Source organism: Manacus candei, unplaced genomic scaffold (genome assembly GCF_025592945.1).
Source record: "Manacus candei isolate 608988 ecotype Guabito, Panama unplaced genomic scaffold, ASM2559294v1 h1tg000018l, whole genome shotgun sequence".
Classification (NCBI taxonomy): Eukaryota; Metazoa; Chordata; class Aves; order Passeriformes; family Pipridae; genus Manacus; species Manacus candei.
Genome location: NW_026138066.1, coordinates 2,785,804 through 2,808,754, shown reverse-complemented (window position 1 = coordinate 2,808,754; position 22,951 = coordinate 2,785,804). Strand labels below are relative to the sequence as shown.

The window sequence follows — 22,951 nt, the reverse complement described above, 5'->3', positions numbered from 1 at the left end:
ATCCAGCATCTGTTCCTGATGCTGTCCAGTCTTTTTCTGTCCAGTCTTCCTTTTCTTGACTTTTTCTGGCATTTTTCTAGTTCTTCTGCCTTGTTCTTCTCTTCTAATGTAAGTCTTCCTTTGTGCTATGGTTCAGCTGCCAACTTGGAGGCATAACTGGGTTTTGTTAAAGCACCACAATTCTTCTTTTTCATTCCGTTTCTCATCCCTTAGACATATAGCAAGATATTAAGTACTGACACCAGTTTTTTCACCTTGTGTTAGGCTGTGCTTGGTGCATTTTTTATTCCCTTTTTGCAGTGTATTTTTCCAGTGTGTTTTCCCTACAATACAGTCTAACAATAGCCTTTCAAAGACTACACATCTTCCTAAGCAGAGGCAAAGGATTTAAAAGTAGTAAGACTAGTAACTTCATTTTAACTCATCCAAGACAGGCAGGCCTTAATTTGAAGATAGTAACTGCCAGCATACCTCCAGAATTAAAGTATGCTTTTAATAAAAAAAAGCAAAGAATTGGAAAGATGCACTTTAAAGTTCTTCAGTGTCCTGAGACCAAGGATTTAACAAATACCATAAAAACTGAGAGTGACCAATGAGTGTTAAAGATCATTTTCCTGTTTTTTGTAGGCAAGGATAGTGCAATAGAGGATCTAGTCATCAGGGAACAACACATATGCATGAATAGGCTCAAAGAGATCTAGTTCAATGAGATATGTTTAACTTTTTTTTCAGCTGAAAACTGCCAATGATAAGCTGCCATTATCAGATTTATTTGAACTAGGGAAAAATACATTACACTGGAGAAATACTCTTTCCTTTTAAACAACACATGATTAAGTTATAACTTTCAGTATTACTAATTGATTCTCTATGAACAAGATAAGAGATACATGAAGTTTCTTCATTTCTCCAGCAGTGTTCTGCCAGTGATACCGGATGCAGTTCATAAACAAGATAAGAAAATTTATCACCCAGACTCTCTTATTATACAGGGGATAAAGGATTTAAGTGGTCCTTGAAAAACCTTTCTCTTTGAGATGTAGAATAATTAATTCCAGGAAATTATTGTGGGAGCAAAACGTTTGAACTAGACCCTGACTAGCATCTTGATCCCATGTGAGTACCAGTACAATGTATTTCTTCATGTTTACTCTATTTAAAGGGTCTAGGCAAATTTCTGTCAGAGTATCACTGAGCAGCTGCTCATTATATCCCTGCAGACAATAGATTTGCTTTTGCACATGATACAGTTTGAAAATGTATGAAAGGTATTGGTAATTTGTACTCACCAGTAAAAGGTGAAGTTCTGTCATGGGAACTTAATTTGGCAATGATATAGCCTGGATCCATTTGAAAATATTATTTTTTATTTTATTTATCTATTTTTCAACAGCTTTGGTAAGTTTATGGCATATGCAAGGTTAGAGGAATTTGCTAGCTATAGTGGCAGTTGCTCTTTTTCAAAAAGTTAACCTCCTCAAGAATCCTTTTAAAAAGGCAGGGTCTATTATGTTCATCTTATTAATTTATTTAGAATTTATATTTCTAAGATTGCCAATTCATAAAGCTGAATATAAATACACATTTCAGGTTAGTCACCAGTTAATTTGGAATATGAACAAGAAATCTTTAAGTCTAGGTTTCTATTTCTTATGTTTTATCTCCTATTTTTATGGCAACTGTAGATAGATATTAATTCTCAGTCATTATATAGATGAATTATTCAGGATATAGAAAAGAGGTATAGGGCAGTATCACTTCTTCCTTCTCTAAGAATTTGGACTAAATTAATGACAGCAGCAGTGGACATATAGTTAGCATGTCTCTGACATATTTCTGTTCTTGAAGGATCTCTGTAAAAAATAGTATTAATGAGATACGGCTTCTAGGTCAAGACTTAGTTTGGTAGGACAATATTTCAATACCCGTTAAACAAGGATTGAAATCTACTCTGACTGGCATTGTATGGACAGGACACTGAAGAAGGAGTGGATGTTACATATTCATGTACTTTCAGGTTCCACTCACCTTATCTTTTTTGGGTGAGAGGAAAAGGGATCCTGACTAGAATTTTAATAAGGTCAAAATAGGTGCACAAGTTGGCAGAGAAAAAAAAGCTGAGACATTGGAAAAACCATCCTTCCTTTAGTAGCCTGTCTTTAAAATGTGCAGGAATAATTCAGAGGGGAGGACTAATAGGGGCACAAAAGGCTGTTGAAAGGAAGTCCTGAAGTATGAAACGTTGTCCTGCCTCTTAACTCTGATTTAACACTGCAGAAGCAACCTCCATTTTCACAAGATGGTGATGAAGTAGGGGAAAGACTACCTATGTAACATTCAGCCAAGCCTCTAAATCTCTTTGCTTGAACTTTTATAACCCCAATTCCAAAGCAAAGCGAAGTAGTAATATCTGTAGGAATTAGTTACCATGATATATATACTCTGGCACAAATTTAAGTGTTATTTACAAGTGAAAGTTTATTGAAAATACAGTTATAATCCTTACTATAGCAATTTCTTATAGCATTTATATGGTTTTCAAAAGAAAGCTTAATTTAACCTCAATTGTGCAGTTTTAATTTCATTTTATGTGTAAGAAAATTTTAATATCTCTAAAAGTTCAGGATGGCACCAAATTTGTGACCTTATATTAATTTTCTAGTGGCATATTTCTTGGACATTTTTTCTTTTGTTCTAATATATGGCTGTGGTAAGTTCAAGGGCATTAATATTTATATCTGAATGTGTTACATTGCCAAATAGAAAAATGAGCATTAGAAGCAGTTATAAGGTATGAAATGGTCAAGCAAATCAGAAAAGGTGGGAGTAGTAAATTTTGATTTACAGATAAGGGATTAAAATGTGAAGTGGGGGAAAAAATGTCACCATTTTTACTGCTCTGTTTTCTTGCATAAGAAATACTCTGTAAGTGCTATAGCATTAGAAAAACACCTAAGGAGCTGGAGGGCTGAAGGACAATGAAATCTTGCCCTGTCATTACTTACTAAACATAGAATTTTTCAAATCCTATACAACAAGCACAAATGGGAGACTTAATTATTTTAAAGTACTTTGTACCTCCTGCATTAGAGACTTTCTGTGGTATTGTTACTGATATTTCTCATAGGCTATCTGATGGTGGGACTCTCACTGGATAGAAAACAGGCTGAAGACAGCTGAAAGCAGATATTTCTCTTGGCTGCGTTCTGATGACTTCTGTTGTCTCAGAGAAATGTGTGATGTATTGCAGGTCAGACACAAAATATTGAACACACATCATGGTTCTGCCATGGTTACTACCAGGTAAAAACCTGGTCCTGTTTCTCATGCAGCGCATATGGAAATATACTGGTGCACTGAGAAAGGTTATCTGCGTTTGGTTATTTACCCTGAGCACTTTGACAAAGAATCTGTCCCCTGAAAACAGGATTTCTGTGTTTGCTTCAATTAGTGTAATGTGAATGAATTGAAACACAGTTAAAGACAGGCCTCTTCTCAAAGGCGTGAAACACCGGGATCTTGTATTATGGCTGTTTGGAAGCACAGGACTTCTGCATGCAATTGATTTCACTGTCAAAGACCTTGTCATGTGCTGGAATTACTGACTGCCAAGTTTTGAATATGTCTACATTTGAATAAATGGGGTAGGACATAGGTTGAAGGGGATCAAAGAAGGGGAGAGAACACATAGTTCCCTAAGCAAAGCAGACGTGGAGCAATGCTGTTTGTGATAATTGTGGCAAGGACTGCTTGAAGAAATGATTGAAATAGTCATAACAACCTTACTCAGGATGAAATAGACCAATGCAGAGCATAATTTTACATAAGGCGAAAATGATCACTTTTTTAATATAAAATCTTCAATGTATAGAGAAGTTCTGCATTTTGATAGAAAAGATTCCATTGCTGAAAGACTTAATTTTAACTTTTGAGAAAAAAAAAACCTTTATAAATTTCATATAATCAAATCTATACATTTTATTTCTGTGCATGTGTTGGTTTGGGCCAGATTAGAGTTAATTCCAAGTGCACTTAAACCACGATGGTGCATAACAGACTCAGTTTTTGTTAAAACTTCACAATTCAGTATAATCTATCAGGAGAAGCTATCAAAAGCACTTCCACAACAACTTCAAAAGCCTCTTTTAAATCTGGAGGAACTGGCTATCAAAGACTGTCAGCACTAACATAATACCATCAATTCAAGTCATGATCTAAATAGAAAATAAGGTTTCACTTTAGAGCACTTTAAAATAGTTCCTCCTTCCTCAGGCTGTACTACCTGATTAGCAGAAAGCTGTTAACAGTACAGTTCTCTATTCCAGTAGTTAATCAAATAATGCTAAAATTTTCTACAATAAGTGTCACTCAGGTTTTTTTATGATTCAGTATGGGCATAATCCAAAGCTCATGGCAACAGGAAGGAAAAGCAGTGATATCTTCCTGAAACCCATCAGCTTGTTAGGGAATTTATCTCCCTGGAGATGACATCTGAACTCCTTTCCACTGGATTTTCTATTGCAAGCATAAAATGAGGCTGATAATAAATATAGATGTTATAGAAATTGGTCTGCTTTATGAAATGCAAGTTTGTTTACTTTTAATTAGAAAAGGTGTTCTGAAGAAAAAAGGTCTGTTTATTCTTTGTACCTCATCCATTTTTTTGTATGTCTCTGTTAGGATGCTCTGTATAGTTTCTTAACTAACTCTTGCCATGCTAGCAGCTGAATGTTTCTCTTTAAAGACATTCATTATTACTGAAATTTCTGCAAGAAGGCATGGTACTGTGTATTTTATTATGAGAGGCTGCCACACCCAGACCTTGAGTAAGAGCTGAAATTATTGAAGTCCTTTCTGGTGACATTCTGCCCAGTACATGCCCTGGAACTCTTTTTGGAATAAGAAGAGGATCCACTAAAATATTACTGTTATTCTAAATCCATAAAAAACACAGTTCTTAAAAATGAGCATTAAATAGAAAAAAAATCTGATTGCGACTTGAACTAACAGTCAAATAACAAAGAATTCTTCTGACTGCTTTAATAACTTTTCTTTTCTTTTTATTTTTTAGGTTATTGTTTTCCTGCTTCAGGACAGTCCTCCCCTATCCCTTAATGTGCCAGAACTGCAGGGCTTAGTCATCTCTTCCCCTTCCTCTCCTCCCCCAGTGACAGAACTTTTCATTTACGCTTTCATTCTTTGAGGAAGCTAAAGCAACATTTGTGTTCTCCTCATGATTTATCAGTAATCCCCTAAAGTTCAAGGAAAACCTGAGCAGAGAATTTTTCAGAATATATGGGTAATAAAATATGCCTCAGAAGAGCTTCTCTGGTTCCTAATATAAAATTCTTGATTTTTTTTCCCTTCTGCTATTGTGGACAAGCCAATAAGTAACATTTTAATGTTGATCACTGACTCCTGATCTAGGAAAATGGGATTCTCTTAAGAACCCATTTAACACCATGTAGTTACTGAGAAGAATCACTGCTGGGCAATACAGACTCTTCCTCACCTGTAGGGATTAAGGATTTGGCATCTGCAGGCCCATTTATCTTTAAATTGACAAACTTGGGCATAAGGGTGGTGCTGAATCTTCATAAGGCAAGGAAAGTAATTATCAGTGGGCCATGGGAGCAGCTGACAATTTTTTTTCTTTTCTTTTTTTTTTTTTAATGGCATATGTATAGTTTCAGGTAGAAGCAAATAGTAGGTTGGAGATTTTAATTTGTTTGGAGATGTTACCAATCTGAAGCCATTGATCTTACACTTTATAATGCTGCTGCTCAATTTAAGCTATGTTAGAGGAGTCTTGCTCTTGGGATGTCAAATCCAAGTATGAAAAAGTGTCATTAAAACACAGGTAATTAGAACTCACTGTCCATCCTTTTAAAAGCACTAAATCAATTAAACTAAGTTGATGAGAGGAATTCAAGGTCACTATCTTCTCTATGGCCATCGATGGGAGGTGGATTCCTTAGGCATTTAAATCACTGTTTTCCCACAAAATATTGCTCTTTTTCTTTGACAGGTATGTAAGAATAGACAATTCCTATAGTAAAGAGAGAATATATGGCAGAAATTCAAAATTCAGCTACAACACAAACCAAGCAATCAAAACTAGATTGATTTCAATGAAGTGTGCCATGTAGCGCTGTTGGTAGCACAGAGTTAGTCTGTAGGGATGGTGACCCATACTTCTCACTGTCAGAGTGCTTACCTGGGAACTCTTTAATGATTCCAGTTCTGCAAAGTGCTAAGCAATTTCCCAAGTACCTGTGGCTCCCACTGGCTTGCTGTGGGTCACCACATTCAGAGGCAGGAACCCAAAGAGAGATACTGTGCCCCTGCTAAAACTGGTGCTGTAAAAGACAGTTCATAAGAAAAGGTGACTGCTAAATAGTGTGGAGAGGAACTGATAATGCTTTCCACTGTAGGAAATTATGTGGTTTACTTGGTATGTTTTATATTTATTGTGCGTCCTGGTGATTTGACTGCTTCCCTTTTATGGAGTGTATTTGGTTCTTAAAGGGCATTGGTTACTACCAGGTGTTTCCAATTTTACATAGGTTGTCACTGATTAAGTATCAAATAATAATACTTTACATATAGTAGTTCACAAAATACAATTGTTGTCGCATGCCACTGGATGGCATCTAGCATTCTTTAAATTTGTATTTCACATAACTTGTCAATTTGTGCCACTGGATGCATTGATTATTTTCAGATTGATTTTTAGGGTATTTGTGGTCATTGGCTAAATTAGTGTTTCTTCTGAATGGCTGTTCTTTTCTACAGCTTGAATTTTATTTCAAAAAACCTAAAAGATGTGTGGAAAATAAATATGGAAAGTAGAAGTAAAACAGTGCAGCAAGTCTACCTATGTTTTTAGAGAATACTTAAAATCAGATCTTAATTTTAAGGTTTGAGAGTTCTGAATGACAGGTTACCTCAGTATTTAACTCAGTTGGCCGAAGAAATAGGGAAGTGAAGAGTACAATCTGAAGGTTACAAATCTTATCTTGAACAGTAGCTCATTGTTGGTATGAGTATTTGCACTTAGGAATTACTTCTGCTTTTTACTGTCACTCAAAAGGGATTAACTAAAGTCCAGCAAACCATCTGAGCCTTATGGGGAAAATGTAGAAGAGTGCTAATTGGCTGATAACAGAGAAAACTCATGAACAAACTTTGAGAGTCTGTTCTGCTGAAAGTATCATATTATGTTGTTTGCTCATGGAAAGAGACTGGAAGAGTCAAGGTATTTTCCTTGAATTTCTTTACTGCCATAAAAGCGTTTTGAATTACCTACACTGGTAGAATTATCACAGTAAATTTGATATGAATTTTATACATTACTGAAATAAGAAAAACAATAGAGAGTTATCTGTTCAGATAGGAGTTTTGCCTTTCATAATTTATTCTGACATATCTAGGACTTGGCTAAAGGTCACTGGCAAAGACAAATCCCTTGGATTTGTGGGGTTTGTTGTGTTGAATGCAGGGAGTTTTCATTCTGTGACAGACTTGGACGTGGACCCTGCTTAGATCCAAATACCCTGCCTGCCATTTGGACATGAGTCCTTCAGGCATACGTACCTTAATGCCTCAGGCCAAATACTAGATTCAGAAAAATTTTCACAAGATGAAGTGCACTGATTAGAAATGTGCTGTAGCCATTCTCACAGTGATTTATAGTGAAAGAATAACATCTTAATTGAGTTACATTAATTTCTGGTAATTATCATACAATAACAATTCAATGTGGGAAATATTTTGTCATTTAAGGAGTGCAGCTGTTATTGCATATTACAGTTTGCTTGAGATTTTGCATAATTTACTGATAGGCAAACCTTCACATGTTCACATAGAAATTATAATATAATAAACATAAACATATTTTATAATGCTCACATCTAATTGCAAATATTCCTATGTCAGGAATAGTGTGGCCAGCAGGACCAGGGAAGTGATTCTGCCCCTGTACTCGGCACTGGTGAGGCTGCATCTTGAGTACTGTGTCCAGTTCTGGGCCTCTCAGTTCAGGAAGGATATTGAGGTGCAGGGACATGTCCAAAGGAGGGCAACAAGACTGGTGAAGGGACTCGAGCACAGGCCCTATGAGGAGAGACTAAGGGAGCTGGGGCTGTGTAGCCTGAAGAAGAGGCTCAGGGGAGACCTTATCACTCTCTACAACCACCTGAAAGGAGGTTGGAGCCAGGTGGGGGTCGGTCTCTTCTCCCAGGCAACAAGCAGTAGGACAAGAGGGCACAGTCTTAAGCTGTACCAGGGGAGATTTAGGTTAGACATAAGGAAGAAGTTGTTTACAGAGAGAGTGATTGGGCATTGGAATGGGCTACCCAGGGAGGTGGTGGAGTCACCGTCCCTGGAGGTGTTTAAGAGACTGGGTGTCACACTTAGTGCCATGGTCTAGTTAGACGAGGTGGTGTTGGATCAAGGGTTGGACTCAATGATCTCGGAGGTTGTAGTGGTTTGGATCTTGTTTTCCAATCCAGTTGATTCTGTGATTCTGTGATTACAAGGAATAGCAATTTGAGAATAATATGATTGCTAATTGTCAAATCAGATTTTTCCGTGACATTAAAAAGATTATTTTTTTTGAACTGTATTTTTTTCTATTTTGAAAAGCTTTTCAAAGTTACCTTCTGTCTTTCTTGGTTGTTGTGTGCTCAGTTTCTCTTTAAGTGGTAACATCACTGAAATCTAAGTAAACGTATCGGTTTCTGACCCCAAATAACTTACTTATTAAAAGATGCAATATAAATACCCCAGAATGGATTGGCTTGGTGGCACTCCATGTTTACTGAACTAATTTATATCTTAGCTGAACAAGTTCCAGTGTCTGAGGGAGTCAGTGGGAAGGTACCTGGGTACCTGAGGGAAGAATTTGTCTTGTATAAAATCATCATTCAAATAGAGACATTTTTGTCAATACCAGCTGTGAACACTGAGGGTAGAGTTTATTTTTCAAAGTACAATTATCACCAGAATATCTGAAGGTCTTAGTTACATTTACTTCCATGCTGCCTGTTTCTTTCATAGGATCACAAGTAATATAAGTTGGAAGGGACCTCTGGAAGACATCTGAGCAAAATGAGAGGACTGGAAGTAAACAGGACCAGAGAAACATATTTGCAAATGCTAAAGTCTTCAGATACTACTGGGAATATACATTAGAACCTGACATTTTATGTGTCACTGCACTGTTTATATTCAATGGTATACTCCTTTTACCATAAAACAACCATTTCACATTAAAAAAGATTACTTCTTTCAAAAAGACAAAAAAATCCTTTTTTTAATCTGGCATACAGTTTCATAAATAGATCAGATTTTTTCCTAAGCATTTAAAAAGCACTGCATTACTATGCTGTCCATGCACTAGCATAAAGAGATGCAATCTAATTTTAAAGTTTAAGTTGAGCAGTTTGCGTGCTTGGATAGTGGAACTCTTCTCAGCAACGTCTTCTGCATCTGAACAGCTCTGCTGTCTGCTCAGAAATGTACAGGTTTTTCCTGCTCAACTTTCTTTGATTAGTTTTGAGGTACCTTAGAAATGTATGCGCATGGGTGGATTTTGTAGCTGTCTGTCTGACCCCACTACAGCAGCAACACATACCATACATCAAGTGCAGTATTGCAGGCAGTTCTGCTCCAAACATGACTCTTTTTTTCTTTAGTCTTTCCAATTACTTGAACAAAGGCTCAAACAAAATGTCCTTGTGCTTTTATTTTGCCTAGTGTCATAGTAAGTCTCTCAAGAAAGGAATTAAGTTTTCAGTCAACATTTGTCCTAAAAAAGAATAGGCTGTTTTCTCTTACAATTCCCTCACAAGTCTAGATTATGAGTTTTTTGGTAACTCCTTCCAGCACTTTGTCTTTCTGTGTCATCTTCAATTTGGGAAAATCTCTAGTGTTTTCCTCAATATGACAGACAGGTGAATAGATTCCTTCCCTTCTGTAGAAAGCATAGGGAGTGAAGTAGCTTACTTTGATTATGCAAAGATATGGCAGAAGTAGAAAAATTTCTCAGAAAAAAGTTACAAGACTTGCCAAAAGTGGCCCCTTCGTTTGGTTTTGTCAAATGACAGCCTCTGCCAGAAGTTGTAGAAGGTTTCCTCCCTGTTCTGTCAGGAAATAAATTGGTGGTAATAATTAGGCACCACAAAGTAGCAAATTGCTGGGTCTGCACTTCTATGCTCATTTACTTTTCCTCAACTGTCCACTACATATAAAAAATAACTGTCACCTTTTAATATTTAGTCTATTAAACTTCATTATTAATTTTATTATCACCCAAGCTGGCTAATTTGTGCCAATCCTCTTCTTTCCCATTAATTTTTCAGAACAATGAAAACACCCCATTTCACAATGACATAAATTTTCTGTTTTGCCCTTGGTGCAGCCAGAGTTACTTGTAACTCTTGTCCATATTTACCATGATTGCTCTTTTTTTTCCTGGACCCCCTTTTTAATCCTTTATATTTAATATGATTTGTCTTGCTTATTTCAGATGTTAAAAGGGTAATAGTTTTTTACCGTATTCTATCATATTATTAAAAACATCCAGAAACTCTAGATTTATCAAGGGAGTTCTCATTTGGCAGTTAAATTATTTTTTTCATAAAGTGGATATTATCAGACTCTTTGAGAGGAAGCATGAGACTGAAATAATGGGACAAAGATCAAAGCTAGCAGCTACACAGAGTTTCTTGAGTGGAATTCCTGACTGGAAAAGAGAAGCTGGCTGATGGCATTTTTTTGTACAACTAATGAAAATTTCTCAAGAGGTTAAACCTTCTAATAGTTTAGAAGATGTAATAAAAACTCAGTTCAGACTAATACAGAGTTCTCAGCAATATGTCATATGTATGAAATTTGCACTCTATTGCTGGTAATTTTTCACCACCTTAAGCTTCTGTCCACAGAAGCAACCACACACAGGAGCAGTCGTGTTTATTTCAGAGCTTATTTTCAGAAAAACTGTAAAGGAGGGTCTCATTGCTGCTGATCTTTCTCTAACTTTTTTTATTCAGATGCTCTGTTCTTTTTAGCAGTACTTTTGTATTTTATCAGTACTGAAATTGAATCTAAAAGCCTTTGATTAAAATGATAGAATAACTGCCTGTGAGTGTCCATATTCCTTTACCGAAATGCTTCTAGATAAATGCAGTAAATAAAATCCTAGTAAATTGGTAGGACTGGTAAAACATCAGTACATTTTCATCAAAATCCTTGATGTCTCATTAGGAACATTCATAAATTCTGACTTGTAAATAAGATCATGTTTCATTCAGTTATCTGGAATACTCACTTTATATGTACAATATATATGCAAACTTATTTTACTTAATTAAAGAAAACCTTTTTTTCAGTTTTAAGGGCAGATCAGATAATACAAGATGCAGAAAATAAGTGTGGAGAATAGGTAGGAGAAGAAGGAGAAATAACAGAAAAAAATTTTTAGTGAAAAAGTATGAGAATTATACAATTTAGGTAATTTGTTGCATAAAGTGAAGTAAATTATCCAAAATAAGAGTCAGCCAGCAAGATTTATCTGTTTTCTGGGAAACTATTTAAAAGTATTTTTCCCCTTACAACTGCAAGTAGTTTGGTATCATGTTTATATAGTATGGCCTGTGGCTTGTGTACTGTTTTATTATTTACTCACAAGGAAGAGCACCATTCATTAAACCACCAGAAGCATTTTGTGCAGTGTTACAGGCTTTCTTTACAGGAGATCCATCACAATAAAGAGGACTGCAATTATTAAGATCTGACAACTACACAGTCTGAGTGATAAATATAAAAGCTCTTTAACTACAATTCCAGTAGACTATAACCTGCAATAATCTCTAAAAATATAAAGCACTTCAACATTTTCATCCTGGATGGTCGGTTCTAAATGTGTATGAATTTTCAGAAATTTTTAGAGACCTATCAGGAAGGTAAATATTACCCAGAAAACATTCAATAGAAATGTCAGTTTCTCATTTTTGTCAGAGTACAGCAAGAGATGTCTGCTCTGTGAGGGAGAGGACCCAAGGGGGTAAAATTATAATATGAAGAAAAAAGAAATTTTTGTTCTGAACTGTGAAGTCTCCTTAATCATGCTGCAGTAGGGTGTAGGCTGTCAGCTTGAACAGTCTCAGCTCCCTTTTCCCTGAAATTTGGTAGAAAAGATCTTGTAAAAACAGACACAAAGTCTGTTGTTTATGAAGTTGGCATAAGCTGTTTTCTAACTACTTCAATGCTCATGGGTTTGGTGGGATTTCTGCATCATTTAATCAATGCTTTCTAGTCCTAAGAAAGATGCTACTGTGGCCTTGGATTGACTCGCCCTTTCCAGGACCATCCATGTTCAGATACTTGCAAGCCAAGTGATATGTTCAGCACAGACAGGCAGAAATGTTGAACAGCTGACTGGACTGTAAGAAAATGATGCTCAATTGACAGTCATTTAGATGTGCTGGGGAGTTCCTTGCTGTGTAACACACACGAAATGTCTTACACTAGTATTTAAGCTGTCTTACTGATCCAGTCTTTCCATAAGATTCAGAAACTTCTTTTTCAGGGAAACGTCTTACTGGCAGTTCATTCTCAGTGGAAGATTGTCTTCCTTTCTTATCTTAAAACCATCCTTCCTTGGAGAAACATAACAGCAATTACTTCATTGATCTGAAGAATTTTTTTTCTCAGCAGTCTTGCCTGGAGAATAAGAACATCAAATATTTCCTGTGATTGCCTTTGTTTATCCAAACCTGATAAACCAAAGTATTTCCATGAAAATGAATCATCCAGTTTCTCTTTCTAACTGAATTACTTCCTTCCTGGAAAGGAATTCTTCTGCTTCATGAAGACAACCCCAGCCCCAGCCTGGGCTTCTTGCTCTTGGCAAGTCTTTGCTCAGAGCTTAGAGTCAGGCCATGTTAGCTTAAGAGCTAATTCGAAGTATTCCTTACTGACAACACATTTTTCATTAAGACAGAATCCTATCCTAATGCTGTCATCCTTTTCTTTTCTTTATTTCTTTTTTACTCGATGCAATAGATATGCAACTGTAAATATGCTTGTATGTCACTGAAATCCAAAAGGCTATTTTATTTGGTTATAGATTTGGGGCTTTTGTGCATGTTTGGAAACAGGCTTATCTAGAGAAATGTGTGAAGTCTGCCACTAGACAGTACTGTAATACAGGTACCGAAGAATACAGGGAAAGGTGGAAAAGGAATTTAATTTTTGTCCTGGAATATGAAAATTATGGAGTAGCAAATCAGTTTTTCAAGTTTGAAAGATTACTAGGTTTCCATTCTTCTAAAAGAGGTAAGGAAATATACTTTATTTTATACTTTTAAAACATCCACAAAAATTAGTTTTTCATATGAGAACTCTAATTCTGGAAACCAGCTATTATAGTTAGGTCTGAACATATCAGTGGCAGAAGTTAACCTAAGTTTTCACCTAATAATAGATATCATATTTCATTCCAGTAATCAGCTGCTGCTAACACAGGGAAGAGAAAATTTAGAGATGTTGATTTATCTACTGTTGATTATGCAACATTGGATAACAAAAAATAATTACAGGTAATGCAACAGTTTTTGTTTTTATAAAATGGTATACAAAAATAGTAAAGCTGAATTAATTTCTACAATATCCCAAGAGAGCAGTAACTTCTGAAGAAAAGCTAAAAGGAAAATAAGCAGTTTTGCAGGAACAAGTTATTTTCACCTTAATTGTCTACCAAAAACAGATTGAGCATCTTTACAGAGCCATTAGCATATTTTCCACTCTATTTTTATCCAGGAAGACTCTGTTCCTCTCTAGTTCAGACTTAAGTGTTTTGCTTTTGAATAATTTTATAGTTGTGGTAGGTTGCTCCAGTGGCATGGCCCACTTGCTTTAATCACTATACTACATTCCAGAGTGGTAAGGAGTAATTTTATTCTGTTCTGTAATTCCATCATTCTTCATTTGCTGAGATATGCAGCAAATGGATGTGGAAAAAATGCGAGGTATCACGAGAAAGATAAAAAAATAGTTCCAAATTTAAAAGTATTAAAAAATATTACAAATTGATAACTTCTATTTGAACTCAGTATGTTTATTTAAGATTGTCTTTTTTTAAGTTATTTTAGCAGAAGAAAATATATTATTAAAATTAATTTCATATAATAATTGGCTTTAGTAATTTGGCCTCTTATATGTCATTTCTTTGATAGAATGTGGTGCTTTACTTGAGCAAATACCTGTTGATAAATCCGTTATTTAAATGTTGCAAAAGGTTATACACATTATGTTTATTTATCAACAAAAAACCTGCCTGTATCAATAGTAAACAGCTTGATTTCATGCGCCAGATTGGAAAACAACTTGAAAATGCTGATTATGCCAGAGCTACCTTTTCTGACACCCTGAAAGCTCTAATTTCATTATCACCACCTGCCATTGCTATTATAGATTCATAGATGAAGATGAAAATTGTAACCAGTGAATCTTCCCTTATTCTAATGAAAAAATAACTATCAAAATTATGCACAACCAAAGGAAAAAAAATAATCAGGATTTCTCTCTGGCATACCCAGGTTCTGCCGATTACAAAAAAAATGGTATCCATTCAGGAACAGGCTCAAACTTGCTGGTATTTTGCCCCATTCTGCCTGAAACAACATGAAAGCAACAGAAGGGATGAGAAAAACTTGTACAAAAGGAACTCAAAGCCTTTTGACTGCTGTAGGTGAGACTGTATTGAATCTCAAAGGTGAGGGTAGACTTCAGGCTGTTGGACCAAAAAATCTTGAATTTTCTAAGAACTCTACCCTCTGATATATCCATTTTCCCCACCACAAATGGATGAATAGAGAATTATGTCACATCTTCATTTACTAACAGATTTTTGTCTTTGAGACCCCTTCTACATTCCTACTACCATATGCACCATGGAGTGCTGATGTAATGCGGGAATTCATAAAGACTATCAGACATTCAGATTAATTAACAGTTTATTAGCAGCCCTTCTGGCCTTTGCAGTTAATACTTTCCAAATTCAAGAAATAATTTGAATAGGTAATTATGAATGCTATTTAAAAACAATGAATTGAAGCATCTACAAGATTTTACCTTGACAAAAATGTGATTGCTAAAATTGCCACTGACTAATACATAGAAGGAACAAGCAGCATTTAAAAGCAAAAAAGTGTATTCCCACTGTCCACAAAAATTCATTAGAAATAAAGAAATTTGGAGGGTCTCCAAAGAAAAGAATATGAAATGGAAGAGAGAAAAAAGTAATTTCTTAGAAATCTTTTTTAATGGATGAAAATATGCACCATCCAATGTCAGTTGTCAGGAGCTGGGCTTTGCAGCAGGCTGGGGTGATTATCTCACCACAATGCATATTACAAGACTGGGGACTAAGTAGTCATTGTCACGCACAATTCAGTATTATAACAGTTTAGATTTGATTTCTACCGCCTTGAAAAAGTTGTTATTTACAAACCGAAATGTATTCTGTCATAGTCTGGCTTTCCAGTCTGCTTTTCATTCACTCATGCCCATAAATCACCATTTTCTGTTAATATTATATAAGGTTACACTAACATCCTTAATGTAACAGTATTTGAAGCCAACCATTTATGAAAATGAATGGTTTGCATACGTAGTGGTAAATGTCTGAAGTACCTAGAGGGTGGTTAAAATACAGTGTAATTGTATACAATACAAAGGTGTAAATCAGTTTCCTGTTTTTGTTGCCTTTTAACAAAAGCCATAGGTTATTGCAGCTGCAGAGTTGCTTGGTCTTGGGATGACCTCTAGGGGTCACCTGATACTTTCTCTTATAAAGCACAGGGTTTATGTCATTATTTCTAAATCACCCCAAGAAATTAAAGACTTCTTGAGTGGTTTTTCACTTTAAGCTAATGATGCTCTGGTTTGTATATGAACTCTTATTTGTTCAAATCTTTTACTGTCTTTCCTAATGTGTAACCTAAATTTTCCCCTCTGCATATTAAATGAGTTCCTCGGTCTTCTTTGATTAATCCAAAAGATGGCCTACTTTTTGACATGCCTTTAATTATTTGTAGCCAGTTCCTGTTATGTCATTTTCCTCCGGATGGCGGGATTGCTTAACTCTATAACCCCCCTCTATAATAGATGGTGTTTGGAAAACTACAGTCTACCCAGCTGGCTTGGCCAGCACATCCTTTTAAATACTGTGTCCCTAGACAATTCTCTGATCTTTAATCAGTGTTGAGTACTGCATAGCCATCTTGCTCAGTATTTGGGTTGTGCTTTTCCAGAGTGAATGAAAAGTTACATCTAAACCTGAAGGGAACCCTACAAACAAGGAGGAGGAAAAAGCCAATTTAAGGGGAAAATTAAGAGTGATGTTAAGAGGGGCAGCAGCCACGAGAGTCCTGAAATTCTCTCCCCTGTGTCAGTCAAGTGTGGCTACAGAACAGCAAGAGCTGATGTTGTTCTAATGAGCCCAGGAGAAGTGTGTAGATTATTTCCCTTCTTGCATAGAAGTGTTCCTGTGATGGGAGGCAGGTTTCTTAGATTCTCCTTGCTGTAAGTTGGCATATGGCATGACATTCCAGTATCTTCATAAAGAAAAATAACACATTTCTCTCTGCTGCAGTAGTGTGAAATATTAACATAGGATGAATTTATATTTGATTCTGGGGAAAGAATTAAAGGTCATTGTACCTTTGCTTTGCATTTGCTATGTAGCAATCCCGTCTGCCCCTAAAAGATAGGAATTTACTGAATCCTTAATGTGGTTTTGTATTTATACAATGTATGTTTTGTCTTTGATTACTTCCTAAAATTGTATAGATTTTTTTTCCTGAAAATGATAAAAATAGTTTTCATTCAATGAGTATTCTATAACTTTAGAAGGTCTTTTAACTGATTCGTGTCAAGAAAAGGAAATCAGAAAATATTTAGTGGAGAAAATATTCTGGAAAAGTTTTCAGAAGAGTCTGAACATATACTATGTCCATATTTTTGGTCATAGGCAGACATTTGTTTTGAATTTTCAGTCAAAACAAAATAGTAGCATTGCAGTTTAAATGCCTATTCCATTCATTTTCATGTGGGATCATTATTCATACCCATATTTCGTAATAGTCTACAGTCTACTGATTGCTCTGATTTACCATGGTACTTATTCAGAAGGAATCTTGTACTATAGTGAAAGACCTTGAGGGATTCTACTCTTCTGGGGAAACATAGAAACCTTAATTATAGATCCTGAGAGAAAGTCACTGATTTGGAAAGATAGTAATTTTTTTTTTTAAATTGGAATAAAAAGAGTTGTTAATACAGAATACTCCATTTTGTTTTACTTATTCAGAACATACAATTCAAGAAAGAAAGGCTTTGACTAGATTTCCAGATGATATTTCAGTTATGAAACATGTTAATTATGAGGAAATTACATCTATCAATAAAGTAAACAGCATAGTAAAGATACTGTGTATCTTTTGATTCTCTTCTGACTTTTTTTTCTGATCACTCTACTTTATAATCTGTCTGTCAATTTGCTACTAATACAGTGAGAAATTTTACACTGAACAGTCTTAGAAATAGAATGTTTCTGTCTAATATTTGAATAGTGCAAATATATTATGGCCACCATTACAACACAATAACTATTTGCAGCATGGCCTTTGACAGCAATGGCAATATTCAGTATTTAGATTTTTTAAAAAACATGTATATGCATCTTACAGTGCCACTAAATATGCATTCGAAGCCATATATTTAGTGTTTGATTACATTCTGCATGCATATGTATGCATTTCTAAAGTCAAGGAAAATTTATTTTCTTTTGGAAGCTCATCATCTCATGGTGGTTTTGGACTAACTATACCATCCAGCTCAAAATTATTTTTCTCAACTAGCCTTCTCTCTCTAGCTCTCTGGGAAGCATTTATTCCTTCCTCTCTGACTTACAAGTTTTAAAAATAGTACATTTTCTGGAAAAGTATTAGAACAAAACAGCTTCTATGATTTTATGCTTTCCTTTTCCACATGAAGATCAAGCGGCTGAGCCAGGTGTCTCCTTACTTCACTTCAATACTTCATTATTCCTTCCTTTCTCCCAGTAAAAACATGCATACTAACATTCACATACATCCCCTTTGTGGGTCCATGATTAATTTTCTAATTACTAGGAAACAAATATTCTGTTCTACAATTCTAAGGTAATATTCTGCTTTATACATTCCTTAGTCAAGAGTAAGAGCAGATTTTCACTCCTTTTCATTGCTTTGCTTTCTGATCATACGTTAGATTCTATCTGTTCACTCACCTCTCTATTTTGTTTTCTAGTTAGTCAAAGGGAGAATAACCATTGTGGTCACAAGAATAAAATGGATCTGTGTACTTTTCCTAAATTTGTTTCTTTTCATCAACCTACTTGAAACTAGATTATACTTCATAAGAATATTCGATATGGAAAATGCAAGATGCTTCAAACTAGATTCTATAGGCTTCTAGAAACTACTTTTTTTTTTTTTTTGCATCAATTCAGGTTGCAATGGGGTCCTTTTAGGGAAATTAAAAAAAAAAACACCCTGAAAGCCTCAAACCTGTACTACCTCAAGAACTCCCTTGTGCTGTCTTTTGCTCTCAGAGAAACTGTCTTTACAAATATTCCATGTTTATAAGCACCACCACCATTAGAAATTGATCAGATAATTTTTGACACCTTTTTCAAAGACAGGTTAAGATGATTTGGAGTTACTCCATTAATTTGGCACTCAGGTACCAGCTAGTTCTCAGCAAGCAAGACCAGATGCTGTGTGAGCCTGTATGGACAAAACCTCTCTATTTGTACATTCAGTTGATTTTCAGATATTAAATTTCTTCTTTGACTGATGCTTAATTTCTTTATAGACCCATGAGATTGTCCTGGAGAAAAAAAAAAAAGACGAAGAGCGTAATCCCTGTTTGCCAAAGAGAATTCCTCCCTAAACCCCAGCGCATCACAGCAGAGACTCTAGTGGTTTCAGAAGATAGCTCCAGTTATCTCTTTGGCTATGAGTCCTACAATGACTGCATCCCACACAACTTTATTTGGACTTTTTCTTTCCAAAGAGACTGTATAGTCCAAATTTATCAGCTTCTTCGAACTTCTCTCCAGCATGGAACAATTTTAAGAGTAAAAATCAAAATAAATTCTGATTTTTTTCCGAAAAATGACCATTTCAGCTTTTAATTATGAGATTGGAATTAAAAGAAATGTGTAAAGACAACTCTGGTTGTAGTACAATATCCAGATTTCTTTCTAGTCCTTAACTTTTCTTCCTCTAGGATATTTAAGCTATCAGAAGTGTTTTTCCTATAAACAAGATCCCATCCTCTGAGTGCTGACCCCGAGCTGAAAATAAAGCCAGCTTGCAGGACTGGCGTGAATTCCCCATGAGATTTCCCTGCTTAAAACAGCATTCTGTTAGCCTTCTGTGTTCAAAAAATGACAACTTTCTTTCTCTTCCTCACTTTACTTACCCAAGCCAACACAGCTGCTTCATCTATCTTCAGTTAGTGTATTCCCTTTCTCCTGATTTGCTGCAGCACTGGTGGAAGTGTTACACTCACTGTTGAGTTATATATCATGAGAATTACATAAATAGATTTTACCAAGTGCATAGTCTTTCATTGTGTGCTTGACTTTAAGGACTGTGCATCGTACATACTTCCAATAACAGACTTCTGTGATTCTTGTTTGCAGCTCTCCCTCTCCCCATGTCCTTTCTCACCTGTATATTTCCCCCTTAAGCAGCTATGGGGACATTTTGACAAGTATAATTTACTAGTAGAATTTTCTAATATTTTTTTGTTTATCTATTGGATTCACATTATGATTTTGCTTGCTCAGCAAATATACATAAACAATTATTTTACCTCAATATCTGAATATTATTATGTTAATGTGTACCTCTAATAACCTGGTGTATAAAGTCAATCTGCTCACTCCCTATTCAGAAAATTCAAAATCAACATATTTAGCTCTGAGAAAACATTGTAAAATCAGTCCAGTTAAATATTTTAAGTCATTTTATCTTGCTTTTTAATGAAGATCCCTTCTTTACTTGAAAACACAAATTAATTTTATCTTGCTTAGACTTTCTAGATCCCTTGATAGAGTATAAACCAGTAAGGGTATGGATATCAGGAAAACAGTTCAAATTAGCAAATACTTCTCTCTAACAAAAAGGAGTCAAGTTATTATAACATAGACCTTTACAGCAGTATTGAAAGAAAAAAAAGACAGTGTGCAGGTGCAGGCATGTCTCACCGCTGATGCAGCCATGACACCTACTCAGCTGTAGGTGGTCAGACCTTAGAGAAAGTGCTGGAAAGGAATCCAAGCAAGAAGGTCTTGAATCCAGGCAAGAAGAACGGGAAATGTACCTCATGCTAAAATCATGCAGATCTTCCCTGTCGAAACAGTACAACAATCTGGGTTCACATTTGCCCCCTCACCAAACTTCTAAATTTCTAAAACTGCCCTTTCTTTCACCATGGTGCTAGAAACTTTCATCCTTTCCTAGGACTTGCTAGTTGTTACATACTTGCTTCCTTCATGGAGAGCTGCTATAGTCTGCAATGTGTTACAATCAATGGAAGTAATGAAGTTTATGGCAGGTATAGAAAGCAGCTGGCACATCTACAATGCTCTGCCATCATCACATCGGCCTCATGCTGACAGCCTTAACTTGTTCCTCCTCTGGCTTAGCAATCCATTAAATTATTGCTCCTATCTCAGAAAGTTGTTAATGGATCACATCCCACCTATAGTAAAGATCTGATTTCAGTTTACAAATGCAGATCACAAAATCCAGGAGAAAGGGAGCTGGAACTATGCTAAAAGTCTTGTTAGTTGCAAGGATAGAGATGTGGAGATCCAAGGTATTGGAAAAATTTAGACAAATCCATAAACATCATTCAGCATTTTAAAGAAATACTACCAAAGTATCTGCTTTGAAAAGACCTGTTTGTGTCAGAACAAAAGTGACACTGACAACTTAGATATAAAATTTAAACTGCATTGACATGTTTTGAAAGGATGAAAACAACATTTTGAAATGGTCATTTTCATATTTACAGCCTCGGTCTTTGGAATTCTATTCAGGAAATGTTGCTAAATGTTTATGTTTTGTTCTGATTCAGGATGAAACTAAACTTTTGTATTCTGTTCAGTCCTTCTCCATATGGGCTACATCAAATCTATATAAACACCAGACTGCGTCTATAAGATTTTATTGGAAAAATGGAGCTCTGCAAAGAAGCAGAGAGTATTCAGTTAAAATCAAAATAACTTTCCAGATCTCATTCTAAGATGTGCTTTTGAACCAATGCTTAGCATTCCCCAACATTATTTTGGCAGGACTAATTAGCTAAAATCAGTTATGATATAGAGAACTGTTATCTCTAGGAGTTTGCTAGAATGATTGCTACTTTAATCATTCCTTTCAACTCTCAACTCAACAGTTGATTTTAGTGATTCATAGGAAAATGTTACTGCCTTTACTCACACACGTGCTAGTGTATTCGAAGTCAGCACTATTTTGTGGTTGAGTCAGTCCAGTTGAGCTGTTGCACGTCGCTGAGCTTGGTGGCTACGTGCATGTTATCAACACTGTTTATAACCTAGAGAACTATTTGTATATATGATAGTTTACACTTTGAAAGATTTGCTTTTGAAAAAATGCAGCTTAGCACTAGTTTGAGACCTAATTAATGCTCTGAGGGACATCCACTCAGAGCCTCAAACAGGATTTATTTTGGTGCTCAAATCCATCTATGATTAAAGTTCTATATAAGCACATGCAGTTGGGCATGCCAAACAAAAGGGCTAGTGAATTAGGTTTCTACATTTAATCAGTGTGAGGTCTCTGAGAAGCTTGAGTATGAACTTGTATGTGTGCCTGGAAAGTTTGCCTTCCTGGTGTGCTGGGTCTGCAGCTACTACATCATTCATCTGTGTTCTTCCTTTTGCAGAGGCTGAAAATGACAATGAATTTTAGCAGTGACTTGTCTGTGTAAAACTGTGCCTAGAGAGAAAGACTGAGTTTTTTCTTTCACTCGTTTATTAAAGATTTTATTTCACAGATGATGGAAAGCCTCCATAGGCAGGATCAGGGCCTGAGGCACCTGCCTGACTGGTGTCTTGGATAGGTCTGCCGGGAATGGGTTGGAGAAATGGAGCCGGTGTCAGTAACCACATCTTCCCCATCACTTCACCTGCTGTAACTGAGTAAAATTTTTTGACTTGGTAAAATGTTTCTTCCAGCCTCAGCCGGCTGAGCTTGTCAGATAATGTGCTCAGCCATCAAGTGTGTAACTTCCTCGGGGAAGCCGAGATAAGAGCTGCCATGGGGAACTGAAAGTGCAACTCTGTCCTCTGACATTTTGTAAACTTAAATTATAGGGGCGTTATCTTTTGTATTTTGTTTCACTTATTAGACTGCGCGGGTGCTGCTTAATGGATGCAGTTACCGAAGTAAACAATCCCGTGGGATGCTTATTTGTTCGTATTAACGCAGGAATTCGAGATCGGATGAGATTTATGTAGACACTCGTGTTAGGGGGAAAAAAAAAAAAAAAAAAGAAGTGGTTCTGCCGAGGGAGCAAAGGAAGGCGTTCTCCAGCCGGCGGCGGGGACGAAGTTTCGCCGGCGGCTCCCACGGCCCTCGAGCCGCCCCGACTCTGCGCCCCGGCCCCCGCCAGGCCCGGGGCAGCGGCGCCCTGCAGAGTGCCCCGCCCGCGCGGGTGGGCGCGGGGGGAGAGGCAGGGCCCGTATCCATATATCCATAGTAACGGCGGGGGCCGGGGGAGGCGCCGCGGCAGCTCCCGCCCGCCGCAGCCCGCGCGGCGCCGGCACCGCACCGAGCCGCGGTGAGCGCGCGCGCGCCCCCGT

The 22,951-nt window shown here is 36.5% G+C and overlaps 1 protein-coding gene across 10 annotated transcripts in view; it reads left to right on the top strand.

The window, feature by feature from the left end:
• Positions 1-22,951, top strand: part of ANKS1B (ankyrin repeat and sterile alpha motif domain containing 1B) — a 414,822-nt gene that overhangs the window by 304,271 nt on the left and 87,600 nt on the right. The window lies entirely within an intron of this gene.